The sequence below is a fragment of the Orcinus orca genome, chromosome 3, assembly GCF_937001465.1.
Source record: "Orcinus orca chromosome 3, mOrcOrc1.1, whole genome shotgun sequence".
Classification (NCBI taxonomy): domain Eukaryota; kingdom Metazoa; phylum Chordata; class Mammalia; order Artiodactyla; family Delphinidae; genus Orcinus; species Orcinus orca.
The window spans coordinates 25,988,226-26,011,159 of NC_064561.1; the positions used below are offsets into that span (position 1 = coordinate 25,988,226).

The 22,934-nt window shown below is 45.7% G+C and overlaps 1 long non-coding RNA gene across 1 annotated transcript in view; it reads right to left on the reverse strand.

Annotated features, from left to right (window-relative positions):
• Nucleotides 1-215: 215 nt before the first annotated feature.
• LOC117202222 (uncharacterized) overlaps nt 216-22,934 on the reverse strand; it is a 135,500-nt gene continuing 112,781 nt past the window's right edge. Inside the window, exons 4-5 of the long non-coding RNA XR_004484433.2 lie at nt 2,171-2,251; nt 216-2,060 (exon numbers count right to left, since the gene is read on the reverse strand). This is a non-coding gene — a long non-coding RNA (uncharacterized LOC117202222). The remainder of the gene's footprint in view (nt 2,061-2,170; nt 2,252-22,934) is intronic.

The window sequence follows — 22,934 nt, forward strand, 5'->3', positions numbered from 1 at the left end:
GTGTCCAGTCACATCTGTCTTTTTCCATAGACGCTGCTTCCCCCAGGCCACTATTGAGCAACTTGTCCCCTTTCCAAGCAGCCTCTACGTGCTGGAGACTGACCTGAAGTGATTCTCTGTTTTCTCAAACCTACAGACAGAGAGACCTTAGACTTAACATAATTTGAGAAACCCCAAAGGAAGACCCCTTGACACTCCCCCACCCCGCTCTGCTAATTTAGAGATTCATTGGAGGCTCTATTAACGCCAAAAAGTCCCTTATAAATGTAAGCTGCTCCTGGAAGAGATAATGCATTAACACACATAGCCATTCACACTTTAGTATGACGTTTTCTGATAATAGCTATTATTTATTGAGCATCTAATCTGGGCCAGGCACTGAAGCAGGCCCTTTAGACAGTCACTTTATCACATTTGGAAGGAATTAAACTTTGCAAAATTTTGGTGAGGGAAAGTCTGGACATGTCTGATTAGCAAGTGGTTAGGATGGAGATGTTAAGTATATGGACATGATTGATACCACATAGAGAGATAGAAGGCCAAGGGGGAGGTCATGAACTTTAATGGAGAACTCAAGATAGGCTTCACAGAGGTGGTGTTTCACTGGGATTTTGAAGGATAAGAAGCAGTTCATCAGGTAGCCAAGGTGAAGAAGGGAATTCTTGTAGAGGGAATAAACATGGGAAAAGCGGTACAGATATGTAAAATAACATTGTCTATCTATCTATCTATCTATCTATCCATCTATCTATCTATCTCTGTCTGAGTTCCAGCTAAATCAAGAAGGATTTAGCAAACAGACTATTGACAAAAGTGTGGACAAGATACAGGAAAACCACAAAAGTTAGTGTGGGATTCTAGGTGCTGTACCACCCCTGGACCCAAAAGGATGAAAGAAGGCAACAGTTACCCAGATGCAGAAAGAGAAAACTATGTAGAGAAGGCCACCTTAAGAGGATGCGAGACTTCCAAGTCACGCAGCCAGCCTGAGATGACCTCACAGGGAGGGAGCCAGGGGAATAAATCCCTCCACCTCTGTCTCCCCCGCCCCTACCCCCAGAGCTCCTGTGGTGCTCCCTATAGGCCCACACCAGCAGGAAGCCAGAGGGCGAGGCAGGGGAGCCTGGGTGATGCACCCCTAGTGGGCTGACTCCTGGGGCTCAGAGCTGGGCAGAGCAGGGTGCAGGGGGCTCTGGGGTATGGACAACTAGAAAGCACCCAAAAGAATGTATGAGATGTGGCTGGAACATGGAGTATGGGGGGTGGAGGGGGGCGTGATAGAGGGACACAGAGCAGAAATGCAACTGCAATGGAGCCTGTCTGTCAGGCTAAGAGTAAGCGGGAACCACGGACCTCACATGGTCATAGAGACCCTGGCCACCGCTGGGCCCTGGGAACAGGCGTCCATCAGAAGGCACCTGGCAGCCAATGACTCCTGAGCTGAGCCAACAGCTTCCTGAGCTTCCCAGGCTGCCCTCTGGAAGCGACCCCAACCAGCCTTGTCTCTTGGAGCCCGTGACACCGCAAACCAGAGCCTGGGAACACAGAGGGGTGCCGGCTGCCAGTGGCTACTGAGAGCGCAGCCCATAACATCTTGGACCAGTTAAAACTAGTCTATCTCTTTTATTTATATTCCATTCCACCTTTTCCCCCTCCTCATGTGGAAAGAGAGCCCGGGGATCAGGAGCTCAGAGGAGCAGGTTTCCCAGAAAGACAAGAAATGCCTGTCCACTTCCCCCAAGGAACAGCTCCAGGCAGCCAGCCGGGAAGCCCGGTCAGTCCTGCCCTGTCAGGCCTCAGAAAACAGACGAGTGCCAGCCCCTCTCATCTGGGAAACATTAAAAGCAAACTCTGAAGTGATTCACTAAAAGTCCTCCAGTGGCAGAAGACCATCACCCAGATGTGAAAATAAACACAGAGGGAAATTCCAGCATCAGAATGGTTTCAAGTCTTTAAACAAATGCGTGGCTATTTCAGGGAAGGGAAGAGTTTTTTGACTGTCTTTCCAAGCCCCCAGAATCCGAGTCAGACTCTCTCCATCCAGCAGGCCAGGCAAATTCCTACAATGCAAAACACAGAAAACTGTGAAAACACTCACTTGACTCCCTGGGGCCCTGCCCACTTGAAATTCCCAGCGTCCCACCAGCCAAGGCCAGTCACCCAAGCTTACCAAGCTTCTGGTGGTGCAGCCTTCAGCTCAGGCTTTGTAAAGCACCGGAAATTAAAGCCGAAGCCATCGGTCCATTCTGCTCTGAAAAAAAAAATCAGCATAGAAAATAAATGGAGAGTAAATCAGTATCAGGCAAAACTGAGAGTGTGTATACACCGATAAAACATAGTAAAAACGAAAGAAAATAGAAGTACATTGGGGCACAGACCACATGTTATCATGTCTGTTGTCTGGCAGAGTGAGTGGCACATGGTAGGTGTTTGATAAACATGTCAGGAAAGAGAGAAGGAGGGAAGGAAGGAAGGGGGGAGGGAGGGAGGGAGGGAAGGAAGGAAGGGGGAGGGAGGGAGGGAGGGAAGGAGGGAAGGAAGGAAGGGAGGGAGGGAGGGAAGGAGGGAAGGAAGGAAGGAAGGGAGGGAGGGAGGGAGGGAAAGAAGGAAGCCCACGTGCAAAGATAATTAAAGAGGTAATACTACAGTTTAAAAGTGTAACAGATTCAGCATTGTTTAATTATTACACTTCATAATTCACATATATAATGTATATGTACCATACATAACATGATAATACAACTTATAGTTCTTAGTAATACAGGCAACAAAAGCAAAAATAGATAAATAGGACTACATCAAACTTAAAAACATTTATACATCAAAGGATATAATCAACAGAGTCAAAAGGCAACCTAGGGATGGAAGAATATATTTGCAAATCATATATCTAATGAGAGTTAATACCCAGAATATATAAAGAACTCTGACAACTCAACAAAAAAATCAAATAAGTCGATTAAAAAATGGGCAAAGAACTTGAATAGATATTCTGCAATAATATGCAAATGGAAAACAAGCACATGAGAAGATATTAACACCACTAATTATCAAAGAAATGCAAATCAAAATCATAAGATATCACCTCACACCCATGAGGATGGTATTATTTGTTAAAATAATATATGTGTATGTATAACTAAATCACTTTGCTGTACACCTGAAACTAACATAACATTGTTAATCAACTATACTCCAATATAAAATAAAAATTAAAAAAATAAAGTGTATACAAGCCATGTTTATCATTAAAAACAGAACCAAACAAAACCCTCCCTATTTCTTCCTCCAGCCTGGGGCAGCCACCAGTCTCCTTTCTGTGTCTAAGAATCTGATTACTCTAAGTGCCTCATGTAAGTGGAATCATACAGTATTTGCCCTTTGGTGTCTGGCTTATTTCACGTAGCATAATGTCCTCAAGGTCCATCCATATTGTGGCACGTATCAGAATGTCCTTCCCTTTTAAGGCTGAATAATATTCCACTGTATGTTTATACCACATGTCGCTTATCCGTTCGTCCATTCATAGACACTTGGGCTACTTCCACCTCTTGGCTAATGAGAATAACGCTGCTATGAACATGGCTGTGCAAGTATCTTTTGGAGTCCCAGCTTTTGATTCTTTGGGGTATATACCACTGGGATTTCTTTTTAGTGATGAAATTTCCTCTGAAAGCTGGAGGGTGGAGCGGGGAGAACCCAGCATTCGCTGAGACTGGGTAAATGATCTAGCTGTCAGATGGTGGAGAACATAGCAATTGTGAACTTACTCGTACTTAGATTAGACTTCTAACTCTACCATGAGTACAGACAATTATGAATCTGTGGAAACCCCACTCGTCATCACAGCCAGCTGCACATTCCCAGGGAAGATCAGTGCAAAGGGGAGAGTTTGGAAGCCTGAGAGACCTGGGTTCAAATCTCAGGAGGAGCCCTTATTAGCTATATGGCTCGAGCAGGCCAGAGACCCAATACCCAAAACAGGAAGGTGATAAAACGCTCTTCACATGGTTGACGTGAAGACTAGTGAGAAAGTATACACAGTGCTGGTGTGTTGTAAGCACTCAATAAACACTGTGTTTCCTCCACTCTGCGGTACCTCCCCTGTTTTTCAATGTCACGTTCTACAGTTACATTTCCGAATTCAGGGTGTGCTTTACCAGATACCAGCTTTATCATTGCCTGTGAATGGAGTGAACTCAGCCAAACTGCTCTGGAGAAATCATAGAATTTTCCCAAGAAGAAGCTGGTGTAAAAGACCCCAAGGTGAGAATACCCAGCACTCAGGGCTGGCACGTTCACCTGTCAAAGGTCTCTGTTCACCTCAGATGAAAGAAGGGTTTCCAAAGAGTAAGTCCTCGGCCAGTGCTATGTAGCAAAACTGTGAGTCACGTGGCTGAGGAACAGACCCAACAGTGGAGCCAAAGGGTTGAGGATGAAGGGCCTGGAATTAGCAGTCCTGGGTGTGACCTTAAGAAAGTCACTTCATTTCTCCAAACCTCAGCTTCCTCATCTGTAAAATGAAGCCAATAATAGTATGCCTCCTAGGGTGGCTGTGAGGAGTAAGAGGTGGGTAGTGTTGTAACGTGCATGGCACAGAGCCCACGCTGGGCAGCCGTGGAACCCAGATGAGATGAGCCAGGTCCCCTCTCCCCTCACTCCTCAGGCATTTCTGCAGGAGAGGGGGTTTAATGGGAAGTGTGCACTGTGCTCTGCCCCTTCTCCAAACTGTACCCTCAGCACCCTCCACATTTTCTTTCATCACCCTTAAGGCCTGGATCATAAAGTTTACGAGACGTAAACAGTATCTCATCTACCCGTCCTTCCATCCATCCACCCACCCACCCATCCATCCATCCACCCACCCATCCATCCATCCACCCACCCATTCATCCATGTACTCGTCCAACATTTATTGAGTGCCTGCCCTATGCCAAGCCTGACATAGCCATTGGGAATCAAAAGATGAATAGAACAGGCCTCTTCTCTACAGGAAATCACAGTGGAAGTGGGGGAGGAAAAAAAAGTAACGACAAGAACAGCAAACACTTACTTAGGGCTACATGCTAGGCGCGGCTTCAAGTGCCTTTGCATAATACATTTAATTCTCCCAACAGGCCTATGATTTTTAATAAAGCTGGTAAGTAGCGGAGCTGGAATTTGAACTTGAGCCCTCTGGCTGCAGAGTCCATGCTTCCAACTAGACTGAGAGTCAAAAAACTTTAACATCAGGACTGGTACAGACACCCACACATCAGGACAAATGTCAGCGATTTTGCGATGCTCTCAAATGCCAGTCAAAGCCAAGCCAGCTCTCCTTGAACCGCTTTTGACCTGTAGACTGTAGGACCCTAACACTAATGGAGTCTTGGGCAGAGGTCACGGGATCGGACTGGGGGGTGTGAAGGAGGGTGTCCAACAGCTCCCCGGAATCAGCGGGCAGCCAAGTGCTTGTGGTGCTTGAACGCCCTGAAGGTTGATGAGTGGTGAACATGTAAATTACACTCCATCCCTCACGAGTCACTGAGCGCTATTCTCACACACATCGGCTCATTTAACCTTCCAGAGAGCCCTGTGAAGGAGATCTAATTGCTGTCCCCACTTCACAAAGGAGCAACCTGAGGCTCAGTGTCCCCAAGCGGGGGACACCCAGCACACCTGTCGAAGGCCCTTGTTCAGCTCAGATGAAAGAATTACTTCCAAAAAGAACATCTTTGGCCCAATTCTACATGCTTGCCAGAAGCAAAGGAGTTGGACCTGCATTCAGTTTCTTTGCCTCCCACCAATAACCAGCCAGATGTCAGGGGGTCCCTTCCTTTATTCTCTGCCCTGCTGTCCCCTCCCCAAGGCGCCACTCTCCTAGGTGTCATGCCCATAAGGGGCCCTTTTAGATGACACCCCACAGCCTCACTCCAGGTCTTTCTTGCTCACCCATTGCCTCACACATAGGCATACTCCCCTATTTCCAAACCAAATCAGTAGCAGGCTCAGTGCATTTTGTCAAGTATCTTGAAATACTGTAAACTCATTCATGTGAAGGTACTGATGAATGATAACAGGTGTGATTTTTAAAGGGGGCCTTCTATTTGGATAGTATAGTAACACACTGGAATGGATCATTATAGGAGTTTCCAGTATCCTGGAAACGTAATATGCCTCATCATATACAGAATAGTACCTGAGGATGACATTCATTCATTCATTTCTTCATTTCGTATCCCAGCCCACATTTACTGAGTGCCTTGTACCTGCCAGAAAATGTCACGTGTGCTGAGAACACAACAGTGAGCGAGACAGTCGAGGTCCCTGGTCTCAGAAAATCCACTGTGTAGCTGAGGAAATGGAGCTGTAAGCAAAGACCTTGCCAAGGAGTTTTCATTCTCGTTCTGAGGATTATAATAAAGGGTGGAAACTCATGCAGGGATCAAGGCAGTCAGGAAGGCCTGCTGGGGAAACTGCAGTCTCTGCTGGCCACGGGCGGGGAACTGGGAGCTCACCAGGCAGCAGAGGGCACATGCAAGCACTCTGGTACCTGCAATTGTGCAGAGTCTGAAACGGCACAAGCAAGGCCGGCCCTGGGCCCACTCATTTCATGAGACCCTTAAAAGGGGCTGAAGGTCACCACAGCCAAGGCATTTGTGCCAAGCAGTAGGTAAAAGCAACAGGCCAGGGTGTCCTTGGGACTGAGTAGATGGCAGCAGTATGTCCCTCCCTCTGGAATGTTAGAAATAGAGTCTGTGTTCCTGGGGTTCTCGGTTCCCCGTGAAATTGCCCAAGTTGATGATCGTGACAACACAGGAGGCAAATCGGTCGTCTCTGCACACAATCTGCCGTGTCTCCCTGACCCTGGCACATCCAAGGAGCTGTCTCAATATTCAGCTGCCCTTTCCCCTGCCTGTCAAGGGAAAGAAAGGCTTCAGCATTAACCGTGACAATGATGGGTGACCTGGCAGTTTTCTTTGACCTGCCACCTAAGGTAAGTGGCTTTTTGCAAAGATCCCAAGACTTTGCTTTTAGTTCAGCTTGAACCCAAGTTTCCCTCCCAGGCACTATCTCCAATGTGCTGGGTTGCCCAGTGAAAAGAATCATAGCCCTTTCCTTTTCTGGCTTTCTCTGACGCAACAAGCCTCCAGCAATCGTCAGAAAAGAGGGCAAGTAACATCCGTGGAGGAGACAAGCCTATGAAATTAGTTCAAACATACAGCGAGGCACTGTACTTACCGCAGAGAGACACATGCTGTTCCGTGGACACAGGCCTATTCGTGAGTCACCAGGCATAATGGGGCATTGTTGAAAGTGTTGGAAACATGAGAATTTCCTCACTGCCCAGCTTAGGTAATGTTGGAGTTACATTTGCCTCCAGAAACGAAGTCAGAGAGACTCAGCCCAACTCCCAGTTGCCAGGCCCAAACCATCGGGCCACCATGTTTTTAGGCTGACTTGTGTTCATAGGAGTCACCCCAGGTTGTGTTTAAGGATCAACTTCTCATCTGCATACACAAGAGAAGTGAGTGCTTTGACAAAGGACATGCACGAAACTCTGGCCAGAGGGTCCTAGGCCAGGGGGAAGGCTATTTTAAAGACACACACACACACCAGGGTTCTGTCCTATCAGATAGATTGGTGGGAAGAGGAAACACTTGCCTATGATTTGGTGTGGGGAAGGGATACGGCAGACATGCAGGCAACAACCCATCTAGAATAATATATCATAGCTCTCATTTCTTGAGTATATTATGGGCCAGGCACTGTTCAGTGCTGTAGGTGTATGACTTCATTTCTTCCCACATCCCTAAGATCCAAGTGGGTCCTGCCAAACTCGTTTACAGAAGGAACTGAGAGGTGACAGAACACGCCTATGTCACAGAGCCAGTGCTTCGCACACCTGGGATTTGAACTCAAGAATGAGGGATACTAGAGGTGGTGTCCTTTCTTAACCACTATACTATGCCACGTGATGAAGTTTAGGGGGAGGAAATTTGGTGTCTGAGTGTCATTTAATTGCTGTCATTTAATTATCCTTAGCCCTGGATAAGGGGTGGCACCGGGATCCAGTTGCACAGTCCCAGACCCTGAGCTCCTGTCTCCCATGATCCTTTGCACCTGCTTCTATCACAGCCCTGTCACACAGCTCAACACCAAGATGGCTTGTTAGAACACTGTCTCCCCACTAGATCCAAGTCCCCCAGAACAGGCACTCCATTGTATTCTCTGCATCTGCCACAACACCTGGAGCTGGGCTCACACTCCAAACATTTTTGTGGGTCCACATGAATGGATGGATAGAGAGTCACCCACATGCATGAATAATTCAGACAAACTGGGCTGGATTCCAAGCTCAGTCACTGGCTGGCTGGGTGGCCTCGAGCATGTCACCAGGCCTCAGTTTTCTCATCTGTGCCATTGAGAGGTTCAATTACAACTGTATCTACAAAATGAGAGACAGATCCCACAGGTGGAATGCAAAAATGAAAGTTCTTTGTTTTTATTATTTTATTTAAATTGATATTTATTTTCTCCATAGAAAAATATAACTAGTTCTTCAAGCCTCTGAAGTTTTCTTTTAAAATAAGACTAAGTAAAAAACAAAAAAAGTAGTTCATCTTAAGAGTCTATTCAATCTTGGACCCCATCCAGGTCTCTCTGTGTCATGCTCACCCCACATCACTCTTTCCCACGCCTGCCCTCCAGCCCAAGGACCCTCCTATGGTCTAGGGTGGAGAGAGGCCCTGAGGCTTTTCCTTGATCTTCATTCTAATCCTATGTTACAGAGAAATTGTGCCTGTTCCCCTCAGGCCCCCACTCTTGATTCACAAAGGCCCATTTTGGTTGTCTCACCACTGGACATGGATTCAGGCTGGAGAGCAAGTAGTTAAAATTGGGTTCAGGAAGCAGGCCACCCGAGCTTGAATCTCACCACATTCTAGCTATGTAACTCAGTCTGGTTTCTTAACGTGTCTGTGCTGAATCCCTTCCTCTGTAACCTGGAGGTCCTAGTGGCAGTTATCGTGTGAGGTGTCAATGGATTCATAGACATGTGGCTCCCAGAACAGGGTTTGGCATGTGGAAAGCAAATAATTTTAAAATTTGTTTGGAAACATAAAAGGTCCTGAGTAGTCAAAACAATCTTGAGAAAGAAGAACAGAGGTGGAAGAATCATGCTCCCTGACTTCGGACTATACTACAAAGCTACAGTCATCAAAACAGTATGCCTCCCTGGTGGCGCTGTGGTTGAGAGTCCGCCTGCCCATGCAGGAGACACAGGTTCGTGTCCCGGTCCGGGAGGATCCCACATGGTGTGGAGCAGCTGGGGCCATGAGCCATGGCCGCTGAGCCTGAGCGTCCAGAGCCTGTGCTCCGCAACGGGAGGGGCCGCAACAGTGAGAGGCCCGCGTACCACAAAAAAATAAAAAAATAAAAATAAAAAAACAGTATGGTAATGGCACAAAAAAACAGATCAGTGAAACAAAAAGCCCAGAAATAAACCCACATACTTACGGTCAATTAATCTATGACAAAAGAGTCAAGAATATACAATGGAGAAAAGACAGTCTCTTCAATAAGTGGTGCTGGGAAAATTGGACAGCTACATGTAAAAGAGTGAAAGTAGAACATTCTCTAACAGCATACACAAAAATAAACTCAAAATGGATTAAAGACCTAAATGTAAGAACAGATAACTATGAAACGCCTACAGGAAAACACAGGCGGAACACTCTTTGACATAAATAGCAGCAATATTTTTTTGGATCCATCTCTTAAAGTAAAGGAAATAAAAGAAAAAAATAAACAAATGGGACTGAATTAAACTTAAAAGCTTTGGGGTATTATTTCTTCCACTTTTTATTCTCACAATTAAAACCCAGCTTCTCCTGAAGTGTGGCAGCCTCTGTCTGACCCAAGGAGAGGTCACATATGAGGAACTGGAAGGAAAGAGAAGCACAGAGGTGGCACGTGAAAGTCAGACTCTCCTGACAGCCAGCATCCAATAGGGAGGAGCAGATGCCCATTCAGGACTCAGGGACGCAAGAGTCCCAGGGCAGGAGAAGCCCAGTGACTCAGCCCAGAACTCCCCAGCTCACATGGCCACAGAACTGGGTCAGCAAGTTCAACACGAGCTTGTCATACAGGTCCCAGCTGACATCTGAGACACTCTATGACCACCTCAAATGTCATTCCTCACATGTAAAATCAGGATGGTAATAATGTCACCCTTGAGGAGAGGTTGTGAGAATGAGCTGGATTAATACACATAAAGAGCTTAGAAGGGAGCCTACGTATCAACTTTCCCAAATGTTAGAGCTTATTGTTACCTCACTTAATTCTTATTTTCTTCCTTGTGGCTTTCTTCATGTCCCTTTTTCCTATGATGGGTATGAATTACTTTTACAACTAGGAAAATATGGAAATAGGGAAAGGATCTGTTTTAAAGAAAAAAAAAGCAATGATTATAGATAGAATAGCAGTGCTGATGGCTGTGAGGAAGGGAGAGGCTATGTCTAGTTGGGGGTAACTCTGGGTGGGCCTCACAGAGGCAGCAGCATTAGAGATGGGCTTTCAAGCATGGGTAGAATCTCATTTAGTGGTGAGGGGGCTCCCTGGTGCACCATTATGAGCCAAGGAACAGGGAAATTTGGTGCTAATGAAACAGGTATGAGGAGAGAAAACCCAGCAATGCCAGTAGATGAGATGGGAAGAAGATCCTGTGAGGAGAATATTTCCCAGAATGCCTAGTTTCTGGGCAATCAGGAGGCCAGAGACATAAAGTGAGGGCAGTCTTTAAAACAGAGACACCTTTCTTTGTTACTGATCCAGGCTTAGAATTGTTGCTGGAAAACACAAACTGATCATTTACAAGAGAAGAAATAAAAAAATGATCATTAAAACCATGGGGAAATTGTGATAAAGTATCAATAAAATAGGCCAATATACACAAGAAAGTTTAGAGGAAGAAAGAGAGGCAGAAAAAGGAAGGACATGAAGATTATTTTCACACCTGCAGAAGTCATAGAATTAAATTCAATGCTTCCTGAGACAATATAGACCACCACATTCTCTTCAGTCTCACCTCCAAGGCCCTTCACTAAATGAGGTTCAGTGACCCCCCCCCATTCACCTCCCTGGGCCCTGGCAGCCCACTGCTCTCTGCTCTGTTGAGGGAGCCTTATATGGGTAGAGGATGAGGGTGTGTGTCCGGTCTTTATAGAAGCATCAGAAAATGAAATGAAAAGCCAAGCCAGCTGGCATGGGCAAGGAACTTTAGAGCAAACTTCTTCCAATCTTTTTTTAAGAGCTCCTCTGATTAGACGTAAGCCAATCAATAGACAGTTCTGTAGCACTTCAGCGTTGGGTAGGAATCCCACTTCTGTCATCTCAAAACAACTCCAGGTAAGGGACCTTCCTCCTTGGGGCATGAGTTCCCTCATCCATTCAGTAAAAGGGATGACACAGACCCTGCAAGGTGGCTAGGAGCACGAGAGAGAGGAACGCATGGCCAGACTCTGGCCTTAACGAGGACCACCTTTTCAAACAGTCAGAGAGAAAGAGGAGTATGTACAAAAACGCGCAGTGGCTCCTCTCGGCTGGAGAGCAAAAGCTGGAACTGAGGCCTGCTGCTCAAGTCCTTAATTCCTCTGATTCTCTGCTACCAAGTGCCCTGGCCAGGAACAAGCATTCAAGTGGTTAAAAGTCTCCTTTTCCTAAGATGCATAATAGGAATGGGTGGTTCAGTGCAGAGCTGAGCATGCAGAGTTATGGAGCTGGTGGCCCACAAGCAAACCTTAAGCAGTTTTTATGGTCACCTGTTGGTACTGGGCAAATCCATCTGCAGCTTTGAACTAAGATAGGGGCAAACACGCCCGCTTCGGGCTTCCCTGGTGGCGCAGTGGTTGAGAGTCCACCTGCCGATGCAGGGGACGTGGGTTCGTGCCCCGGTCCGGAAAGATCCCACATGCCGCGGAGCAGCTGGGCCCGTGAGCCATGGCCGCTGAGCCTGCGCGTCCGGAGCCTGTGCTCCGCAACAGGAGAGGCTGCAACAGTGAGAGGCCCGCGTACCGCAAAAAAAAACCAAAAACATGCCTGCTTCAGGGTAGCTAACAGCAGATTCAGGAGGCTTCTAATTCAATGGACTAATTCTACATGAAGCAGAGATCATTCAAGAAAATGGTGCTTCTTATCCCAGACTCTTGAGAACATGCCCTGGTTCTCCCTGGCCCGTCCTCATCTTCCAGGTCACAAAATAAGCATAAGAGCCTGACATTTGAGGACTAGTCATTTGATTTAGGAGCTAAAAATCTGCTTCTACTGACTCAAATAAGCAGCCCCACTGCCTACGCTGCGTCCTTCTTGACTCAGTAACAACAAGGAAAATATTTCCTGCAATATGGCCTTTCTTTCACTCATCTTCCTGCCTAGAGTCACATACTGGGCAAGGCAGCCAGGAGTCAAGTTCTCCCTTCATTTCACCATGTAAAATGCTGCCAAAGTAGCACAAATATATTCCATGGTCTCGGCTCAATTCCATCTTCATTTAGCAAAATCCACTGGCACCGTCCATCCGCCTTGAGACTCAGCGGGGCAGAGTAAATGAGCCATTTACACGAAACTAAGTTAAGATGACATGAGGTGGGAAGGGAAGAAGGCCACTGCTGACAGTGACCAAGCGCTGTGCTTGCCATAACCTATGAGACTAGTCCAAGGGGAGGGTGCTGAAGATGCTAGCAGCTCAGGAAATTCAAGTTTAGGATAAGTAGTAGACAGCACAGCTTGTCATAGCGAGCAGGCAGTATACACGGGAGACAGTCAATGCTTTCTAAATGTTGAAATAAATTCATAAAGGACAGATCCAGAAGGGATTGTGAAAGGAACCTAGAACAGGCGACATGTTTATGAATCAGAAGAACAACTAACGCAGTTGGGCTTCTCTCTCCCCTGCAAGGACAATATTGCCATGGCAAGGTTAGGAAGCATTCCTAACCCTGAACTTCACAATAATTAAATCATAAATATGACTCTGAGTACGTCAGGAGAGCAAAGATATCACAACCATAAAACTTGATAATATTTTACTGTGTTAAGAATTTACGTGGCCTGCCTGGTAAATGGGCATTGCTTCATCAGTCACATTAATTATATGAAAGGTCCCGTCTTGCTATAAAGTACAATGCAACTGCACCACCAACTTGACTTAAAGCCGATGTGTCAGCTATAATATACATTAAATTAGCACCAATTTGACCTGCCTTCTTAAAATGTGAGAGTTATGGGAAGAATGATTTCAACAATCTTGGCCTCTTTTGAGGCCATGACAGTACAAGAAAAACTAAATAGATGCCCTGGTTTTCTTTTGAGAAGCTATCCAGCAGCAGGAAGGGACATTTAGCATCAATCCCCTGCCTCAGAATCCTGCTCCCACTTTTAAGTGGTCTGAGAGTCCCGACCCTGGTGGTGGGGGGCATGCCAGCAGCAGTGTCTCTCTTCCCCCTTAGAAATCTCCTTGCTATTCCCCAGCTATAGCTTGGATGTTTCAAATGTTGGAGCACTCATGACAAGGCAGCTCCTTACCTCAAGGAAGATATCTAGTTCCCCCAAGTTCTAATTCTGCTTTCCTGGAGATAAGGAAATAAAGTTAATCTTCCTTTTATAGACCAGGTTCTGCCAGTTAGAAGGTTGTTAGCTTCAAGAAAAAGAAAACCCAGCTCAAAAGGGATGAAACAATAAGGAGATTTATAGACTTATCTGAAAGACAGTCGCAAATTAAGGTGGGCTTGCTGCATGGAAGGGCAATTGATCTAGCGGCCCAGCCATCTCCCAAGGCTGGCTGCCCTTGTGGTCACAGGACGGCTGCCAATAACCAGCAAGACTACCTGCTTTCTGCCTACTGTCGGGGGGGGGGTGGACAGAGAGAAGGACCCTTCCTGAACCCCCTCATTAAAGTTCAGAAGTTTCCTAGACACCCCACTAAAGTTTCCTAGACACCCCTACTAAATCCTTCCACCTTCCATCTCATTGGCCTGAAATGTCTTCGATCGGCCCATCTCTGAAGCAGTCACAGAGGCAAAGGGATGGGACTTTCCTGATTGGCTTCGCTATGGATCAACCAGGGCCCATCCAAGCTGTGGGTCAATCTGCCAACCCCCTCGCTGCTGTTACATAGTGGGAGAAGGGTACATGGATGTTGGAAGGGCAACCACCATGTGTATTTCATGGTCCTTCTCCTTTCCTGCTTAGAAAGCCCAGCCCCTTCCCCTGATCCTTCAAAGGCCGGATCCCTGGGCCTTTTCTGGACAGCCTGCCCTCCCCAGCACTCAGCACTCTGGGGAGCTAATCTGTGTAGGGGAGCCCTGTGTTGTTATACTGGGTGTCTAGGATCTCTGGCTAAGCCCAACCTGTGGCTTTTACAACCATGTCATGCTAGGAGCTTATACTGGACAAATCACCATGGGCTTCAGTGCAAGCTGGATTTGGGTTCCTGCTCTACCACTTACCGGATGAGTAACCCTGAGCAGCTTATTTCACTGCCTCATCCATGGTTTTCTCATCTGTAAAATGGGAAGAATAATAATACCTATTATACTGGGTTACTTTGAATAAATTAAAGCATTCACTGCGTCGGGCACAGTGAGTTCCTCATAGATCTTGGTATTATTATTATTAAATGATAATAATAAATTGGTTATCTCCCATCTGGTACCAATATCAACCTCCAATTGTACAGGAAAGTAAAGGCTTTCTGCTTCTTCACTCACACCGGATCCAGAAATGTGATCCTTTCCCTCTGTGGACGCTTGGTTGTGCAGAAAGCCCTGCATTCGCTATAGGAGAAACTCGCTCTCTGCCCTCCCAGAGCCCGCCCCCCTACCCCGCGTCCTCCCTCCAGCTGCTCTGCTGCTGCCCCCTGCTCCCTGCCCCCCAGACCCTTGCTATGTAAGAGAACTAAGCAGAACAGCTCTGTCACAAGAGAAATACCCGTTTACAGTAACTGCGTGTCTTTTTTCTGCAGTTTCAGTTGATACGCTGGGCCTCCAGTTACTCAAATGTAACTAACCAACTTCTGCACTAGGAAAGTTAATTATAAGAAAAAGTATCAGAGCAGCTGGGAAGATGATTTCAGTAGCAGCCATTCATCTTGTAAAATACTCAGCTTACTCCAGGAGCTAAAAGGAAAAGTAACTCTCACACTATGTTTCTTTGCAAGTGTTTCTATTATGAGCTCTTCACACCAGCACTGGGAAGACATGCAAATAATTACCCATATTGATATCCTTAAGCAGTTTTAAGAATCTACCAAAGCAGGAATGAGAAGGAAAATTGACTGTCCAGCTACTGTTTCCTCCTTGGAGTGAAAAGCAGTGAAGGAGTAACTCATGTTCCAGATCTTAATACTTCCTTCCCTCCCAGGCTGAGAATTCCTATTGTTCGAGAACTTTCTTGAGCTCTCACCCTGCAATCTGTCCAGCACCCTGTTGCTTTGGCTTGGTCCCCTGAGCTCCGTCCATTTGCCTTGATTTGATTTCATTCTGCTTAGCGCTCTAGATAGGCACCTTAGCCAGACTGGCTGCCTGGTTGTCAGGGTGGGTCTTCCAGTTCACTTTCGGCCCCAGGCCCTGCAGCCATCTGGTCGGGTCTCTCCTGGCCCTGCGCTCAGCTGGACCCTTGTCCTGATGACCTGATGACTCCCTTGTTCAGCAGGGGAGTCCAGACAGGTAATATGGAGACCATCCTCTTACACACTCTGTGGAACAATACTTGAGTGGGTTCAGGGTACATACCTGAACCTTGATTTTGATCTCAAGGAAGAAACTCAAGTTCTTGCAAAAAGCATCTCCCTTATCTGAAAGACTGGATGAATCATGAAGCTGTTTCTGTATGAGAAACCTGATACGGATGAGGTCTCACAAAGAAAACACATGGTGGATTGGACGGCTGTTCCCATTTCTTCTCTCTTCCCTCTGCCACATGGCCTTGCAGAGCAGGGAATGCAGAGGATGCACTCCCACTGCACCGACACTGGGCTTGGTTTGCTTTGCTTTGGCCAAAGGAATGTTAGCAGACGTGATGCGAACTCTTCCAGGTTCACACAGTTTTGTATGTCCTTGACGCTTTCATGATCCTCCATGAGAAAGGTAGGACCCAAGTAGCCACCAGTCCAAAGAGACTTGGACCTAACCTGTGGCTCAGAGACAAGCCCGACCAGTCCCAACCAGGACACAGTCAACCCCAGGTCCGTGAGCAAGAAAATAAATGTTTGTAGTTGTTTGTACACAGCAAAACGCAAAGCAGAACTGCCTTTGCCCCAAAACACCATTACTGGCATCCTGACCACAAGGCTCCTGATTGCCCCAAATCAAGACGTGGCTGCAACCAACAAAATGAAAAGGCAGCCAATAGAATTGGAGGAAATATTTGCAAACCACATATCTGATAAGGGGTTAATAGCCAAACTATGCAAGGAAATCATGCAATTCGATACCAAAAATAAAAACAAATAACCCAATTTAAAAATGGACCAAGGACCTGAACAGATATTTTCCCAAAGAAGACATTCAAATGGCCAACAGGCACATGAAAAGATGCTCAACACTGGTCACCAGAGAAATGCAAATCAAAACCACAATGAGATATCACCTCACACCTGTTAGAATGGCTATCATCAAAAAGACAAGAGATGACAAATGCTGGAGAGGGTGTGGAGAAATGGGGACCCTCCTACACTGTTGATGGGAATGTAAATTGGTGCAGCCACTATGGAGAACAGCATGGAGGTTCCTCAAAAATATTAAAAATAGAGCTACCATGTGATCCAGCAATCCCACTTCTGGGTATATATCCAAAAGAAATGAAACACTATCTCAAAGAAATATCTGTACGCCCATATTCAGAGCAGCATTATTTATAATAGCCAAGAACTGGAAACAACCTATGTGTCCATCAACAGATGAATAGATAAATAAAATGTTATATATATATATATATACACACACACACACACACACATATGTGTGTGTATATGTATTGTATTATTATTAACATTATAATAATATTAATATTATTCAGCTTTAAAAATAGAAGGCAATCCTGCCTTTTGAAACAACATGGATGAACCTTGAGGGCATTATGCTAAGAGAAATAAGTAAGAAGCCAGAGAAAGACAAATACTGTATGATATCACTTATTATGCAATCTAAGAAAACCAAACTCATAGAAACAGAGAACAGGGTCAAAGCGATGGGGTTCAAGGACGTGGAATGGGTGAAGGTGGTTAAAGGGTACAGATTTCCGGTTATAAGATGAATAAGTTCTAGGGATCTTACATACAGCATGGTGACTATAGTTAAAATACTATTATATTGTATATTTGAAAGTTGCTAAGAGACTAGATTTTAAAAGTTCTCACCACACACACACCCACACACACAAATTGTGCCTATATGCAGTGATGGATGTGTTAACTAACCTTATTGTGATCATCACTTCACCATATATACACATACCCTATCATTACGTTGTATACCTCAAACTTACACAATGTTATATGTCAGTTATATCTCAGCAAAGCCAGGAAAAGATTAAAGGATGGTAAATATTTTTTAAAAAGATGCAACTACAAGCCTTGCAGAAGAGAAGAGAGAAGAGCGGCCATTCCATCAATAGCCCCCAGCAGTGTGCAATGACGATGGACCAAGGAAATCAAAAGAATCCTGGATGGGACCTGGCTTCTGCTTTTCTTCACGTGCCCCATGTGGTGAACGATTGTGTTTGCCTGCCCCACATCCCCTTCTCCTTCCTCTGGCACCAGGCCCAGACGCCCTGTGGGGAGCTGCTGTACCTTTACTATCAGCCCTGTGGTGTAGGAAGGCTCCCCTGCTCTCTGACTCTAAGTGTGGGTTCATGGTCCTAGTATAGCCATTCAGCATATTCCGTTATCCTGGCCACAGTGAGTGGGTCAAGGATGGGCACATAACCCAGGCCAGACCCAAAACAGGCAACCAGGGGGCTTTTGCAGGAAGTATTAGGGAGGAGAAGCTCTCTTTCTGGTAAGATTTGAGCCTGGATCTGCTGGAGCACCACACACAGACAGATTGCCCAAGAATGAAGCAGACACAAAGGAAAACCAGGGCTAAAAGATGGAAAGAGACAGATGTAGAAATACTTTGTGTGAACACCTGGATCCAGCTGTGCCTGAAGTCAAACTATCCTGAGCATCTCAGATATATGAGCCCATAAATTTGTTTTTGTTTCTTCAGCCAGTGGAGTTGGGTTCTTTCCCTCCCCCCCAGACAGGATCTTAATTGAGACACTCCCTTTGTTAGCTGCCCTGTGCAGTTGCTTCTCTCCATCCTTTTATCTTCAAGGTCTAAATTTAATGTGAAGAAAAGGCATAGAATTTTCATGCTCCTCCACTGGAATTTCTGTTGCTGGCCTCCATCATTGTTGAGCTGGTGACACCAAACATTTGAGCGTGGCAAAGTCCATCACTGTTGGTCAGGAATACTGCATAGCATGTATTTATTTATGCATGTATTTATCATTTTCTCAGCAAGTGGTTAAACCTTCATTTTTTTCTTGCAGAAAAAAAAAATTGAGCATGTCACCACCTCATTTCCCCACCTCCCCCAGGATTCAGGGATATGACAGAGTTGAATTGGATATGTCTGAACTTTAGAGTTAAAAACAAATCAAACCACCCCCCCTTCCAAAACAACAAAGAACTATTTTGTCACAGAGGGTCCTTTCCCCTTAAATGCATTCCAGAGCAATGCCACAAAGGCATGCGTCAGGCCAAATGCCATCGGCTGCTGATTGAGGGCCATGTGAAGAACGTCTTCCCCTTCCGGCCACCCCCCAACCCAGCTGTCAGGGCTCCCCACTTGGAGTCTTCGAGTTCCTGAAATGATACGGGCAGTGCAGATGTCACAGGGCTCATGTAAGGCATGAGCGTGGCCTTGGCCCTTGAATGCTCCCCTGCTCAGCTGTCACAGCTGATTGGGCCACTGACCCAACCAAGGGCTCCCACGGAGAGCTTCCAAGACAAGACCCACTTTCCCCTGCAGTCAAGCTCCTGATGTGCCGGGTTCGTGGCTCTCTGGACAGGCAGTAGTACCCTCTCTGAAGTCATAGCCCTTACTGTCATTTCTTTTTTTCTTTTTAATTCTTTTTTTAAATTGTGATAAAATACCCGTAACATAAAATTTACCATCTTAACCATTTTTAAGTGTACATACAGCTCAGTAGTTCGAAGTGTATTCACATTGTTGTGTAATCAGTCTCATGTTTTTATCTTGCAAAACTGAAATTCTGTACCCATTAAGCAATCATTCCTCTCCCACGCCCAGCCGCTGGCAACCACCAGTCTACTTTCTGTTTCTATGAATTTGACTACTTTAGGTACTTCATATAAGTGGAATCATACAGTATTTGTCTGTTTGTGACTGGTCTATTTCGCTTAGCATCATGTCCTCAAGGTTCAACCATGTTGTAGCATGTGTCAGAATTTCCATCTTTTTAAATGCAAAATAATATTCCGTTTTATGTATATACTACATTCTTTTTTCTTTTTTGGCCACACGGCATGCAGGATCTTAGTTGCCTGACCAGGGATTGAACCCGTGCCCCTGCAGTGGAAGCAGAGTCTGAACCACTGGACCGCCAGGGAAGTCCCTATACTACATTTTCTTTATATATTCATCTATTGATGGACATTGAGGTTACTTCCATATCACGGCTTTTGTGAATAGCGCTTCAGTGAACATGAGGGTGCTAATATCTCTTTGTTAGTTTTTTTGGATGCATACTGAGAAGTGTGATTGCTGGATCCTATGGTAATTCTGTTTTTAAATTTTTGAGGAATTGCCATACTATTTTCCACAGCAGTTATATCATTTTAATTCCCCAGCAATGCTCCAGTGTCCCAATTTCTCCACATCCTCATTAACAATTGTTTTCCAGGTTTTGTTTGTTTATTTATCTGTTTGTTTTTTATAGTCTCCATCCTGATGGATGTGAGATGATATCTCACTGCAGTTTTCATTTTAACTGTTATTCTTGTTGTAGTGGCCAATGCTGCAACATTCTCCTGTCTGTTTTCTTTTCTTTCTTTCTTTCTTTTTAATGTTTCAGAAGTGGGTTGATTTCACTTTAAAGTTCAGTGCCTAACCAACTTGCTACTGTCTTCTAAGATAGAGATTCTGCTGCAAAATCACAGGGGCCTGGAACTCCTAAGTGACTAGCGCCATCCTCCCCTTTACGGAAGAGGAAACAGAGGCCCCCAGAGGGATACGGCCGTGATTAAGAAATCCAAGATGGGCAAATCCGGAGGGAAAAGCTGGCGCTGCCACTCACGAGCTGCAGGACTGCAGGATGCCTCTTCGTTTCTCTGAACCTTGTTGGGGTTCTTTTCTGCAAAATGAGAATATGAACAGTATCTGTTTCACAGGGTTGCTGTGAGAGTTCAGCTAGATAACACGTGCCAGTGCCAAACGCAGTGCCTGGCACACAGTCAGTGCTCAATAGATGCTAGTGGCTGTTGTGGATATTGCTGTATTATTCTTATTAAATAACTTGCCCAGGTCCTAGGACCAGTGAATCAGGTTTTCTGATTCCCAGTTGATGTTCCTGCTGTGATGACTCATGACCCCACCTTCCTCAGTGGACATGTTCACTTAAACAGCCCTGTGTCCGTTACGTGACTGTAAATGATTGCCATGATTCTAAAATGTACACTGAACCCAATTCCTCAATGGTACACCCCATCAATGCCATGCAGGAGGACAGGGGACAGCTGTGGGAAGCCCCTGCTGGTTGTCACTGCAAATTCTGAACAGTCCAAGGTAGCAGAAGCCAAGGGCCAAATGACAGAGAGGGGGCACAGGAAGTACTCAAGGGATGGCGTCTTCAAGACATTTGACCTCAAAGAAGTTCACATGAACTGATCTGACGCTATTCCTAAGTCATTGGGGAGCTGCTTTATCTTTGGCTCGATTCCATCATGCTTGTGTCTGATACTTCACACTTTACAAAGATTTCCTCATTCAATAAATAGTTCTTGAGAACCTACTCTGATCATGAAAGATGATGTGTAAGGTGCTAGGACACACTGAAGAGCAACGTCAGAGGGTCTGGGGAGCGAGACAGATATTCAGAAAATTGCACAGAGCGATGGACAAGAAAGGGAGGAGAGGCAGTGATGGGTGAGTTATGCCTTCAGACAAATGGAACTAAGTCCTGCTGGGTACTCTTCAGAATCCATGTGCAACATCCTCAGACGAGGTCCATTGGAGGACGGGGAGGCTGGAGCATTTACCCATCTGCTCTCATCCCCAAATGGTTGAGGTTTTCCCCTAGAGGCATCAACACCCCCCAGAGAGAGCCCCCAGGTAGCTGGAGGTGGAAATCTGTCAGTGTGCTGGATACTGTCGACCTCAGCTGCAGGTGAACTCAGATAGCCAGGTGGCTGTAAAACAAGTGTCAACAGCATCTGCTATAGAATCTGTCACCACCCACCATGAGATTATGGAGTGGCTTCTAAAATAAGTGTCCTTATTGGTCAGGGGGAGGACTTGTGCAAACAAGTCACTGGGACTCAGGAAACATAGATTCTGTGACAGCCACAAATACATGCAGAAATACTACCAAGAGCTCAGGCTGTGGCAGACTCTGATTCACTCACTCAGCAGATATCTACCAAACACCAACTATATGCCAGGCACTGTGCTAGGCTCTGGAATAGAACAGTGGACAAAGCAGACATGGTCTCTGCTTTGGGCTTACAGGTTAGCAGATGAGACCAGCATTCAACAAGCACACAACGAAATAAGTTAACACTTGGGACAACTGGTTTAAAAGTGCAAATCTTCTGCCTGCAGATTCGATAGGGAGGAATGCATTTTCTGCAGAGAAAGATCATCTAAGAAAGTCCAGGAATCTATAGCTTTTGACAAAGCTGCAAAAGTCACCGTGCATGGTCCCAGGATATAATGAAGACAGAGTAGATTAGTCTCATGGACTGAATGTGTGTGTCCCCCCAAAATCTGTATGTTGAGTCTCTAATGAGATGGCATTCAGAGGTGAAGCCTTTGTGAAGCAATTAGGTTTAAATGAGGCCATGGGAGTGGAACCCCTGTGATGGGATTAGTGCCCTTATAAGAAGAGAGACACCAGAGCTCTTTCTCTGCCATGTGAGGGCACAGCAAGAAGGTAGCCATCTGCAAGCCAGGAAGAGAGCCCTCACCAAGAATTGAAACTGCCAACACCTTGATCTTGGACTTCCCAGCCTCTAGAACTGCAAGAAATAAATGTCTGTTGTTTAAGCCACTCAGTCTGTGCAGCCCGAACAGACTAAGGCAATGGTGTTAGAAGTGGTTCTGAGCATGACCAGGGTACTCCTTCACAGAGAAGCTCCCTCATCCATGCAAAGAGTGGTACAAAAGGATATAGGGGCGGCCTTCCTACTAGTCAGGCGGAACAAGAGTATCTCCCTAATACTGGGCTTCTATAAGGAAGGGTCAATATGGTTCCACCAGAGATCCAGTCATTGAAATGACTGTTCCAGAAAGCAAGAAATACAACCAACACTCTAAGGATGGTGGATTACCAAGAGAGAAAAGTCTGGGCTCCTTGATGACATTGTTGAGCTCTTGTGCTAGCTTTGGAAACTCACCTCCAAACTTCTTGTTATGTGAGCTAATTAAAAGTCTTTACTGCTTGATCCACTGTAAATCAGTTCTGCTATCACTTGAAGCCAAAAGCATCCCTCACTGACATAACATACCATTTTTCTCAATACCCTTCATGAGAACTGTTCTTCTTCCCATGAAATAGTTAAGGAAACTGATACCCAGAGAAGTGAACTGATGTGTCTAAGGTCACACAACTAACAGAGGTGGAATTAGAACTCAGAGCTTCTCTGAATCCATGCTAGTACAAGATGCTACAGT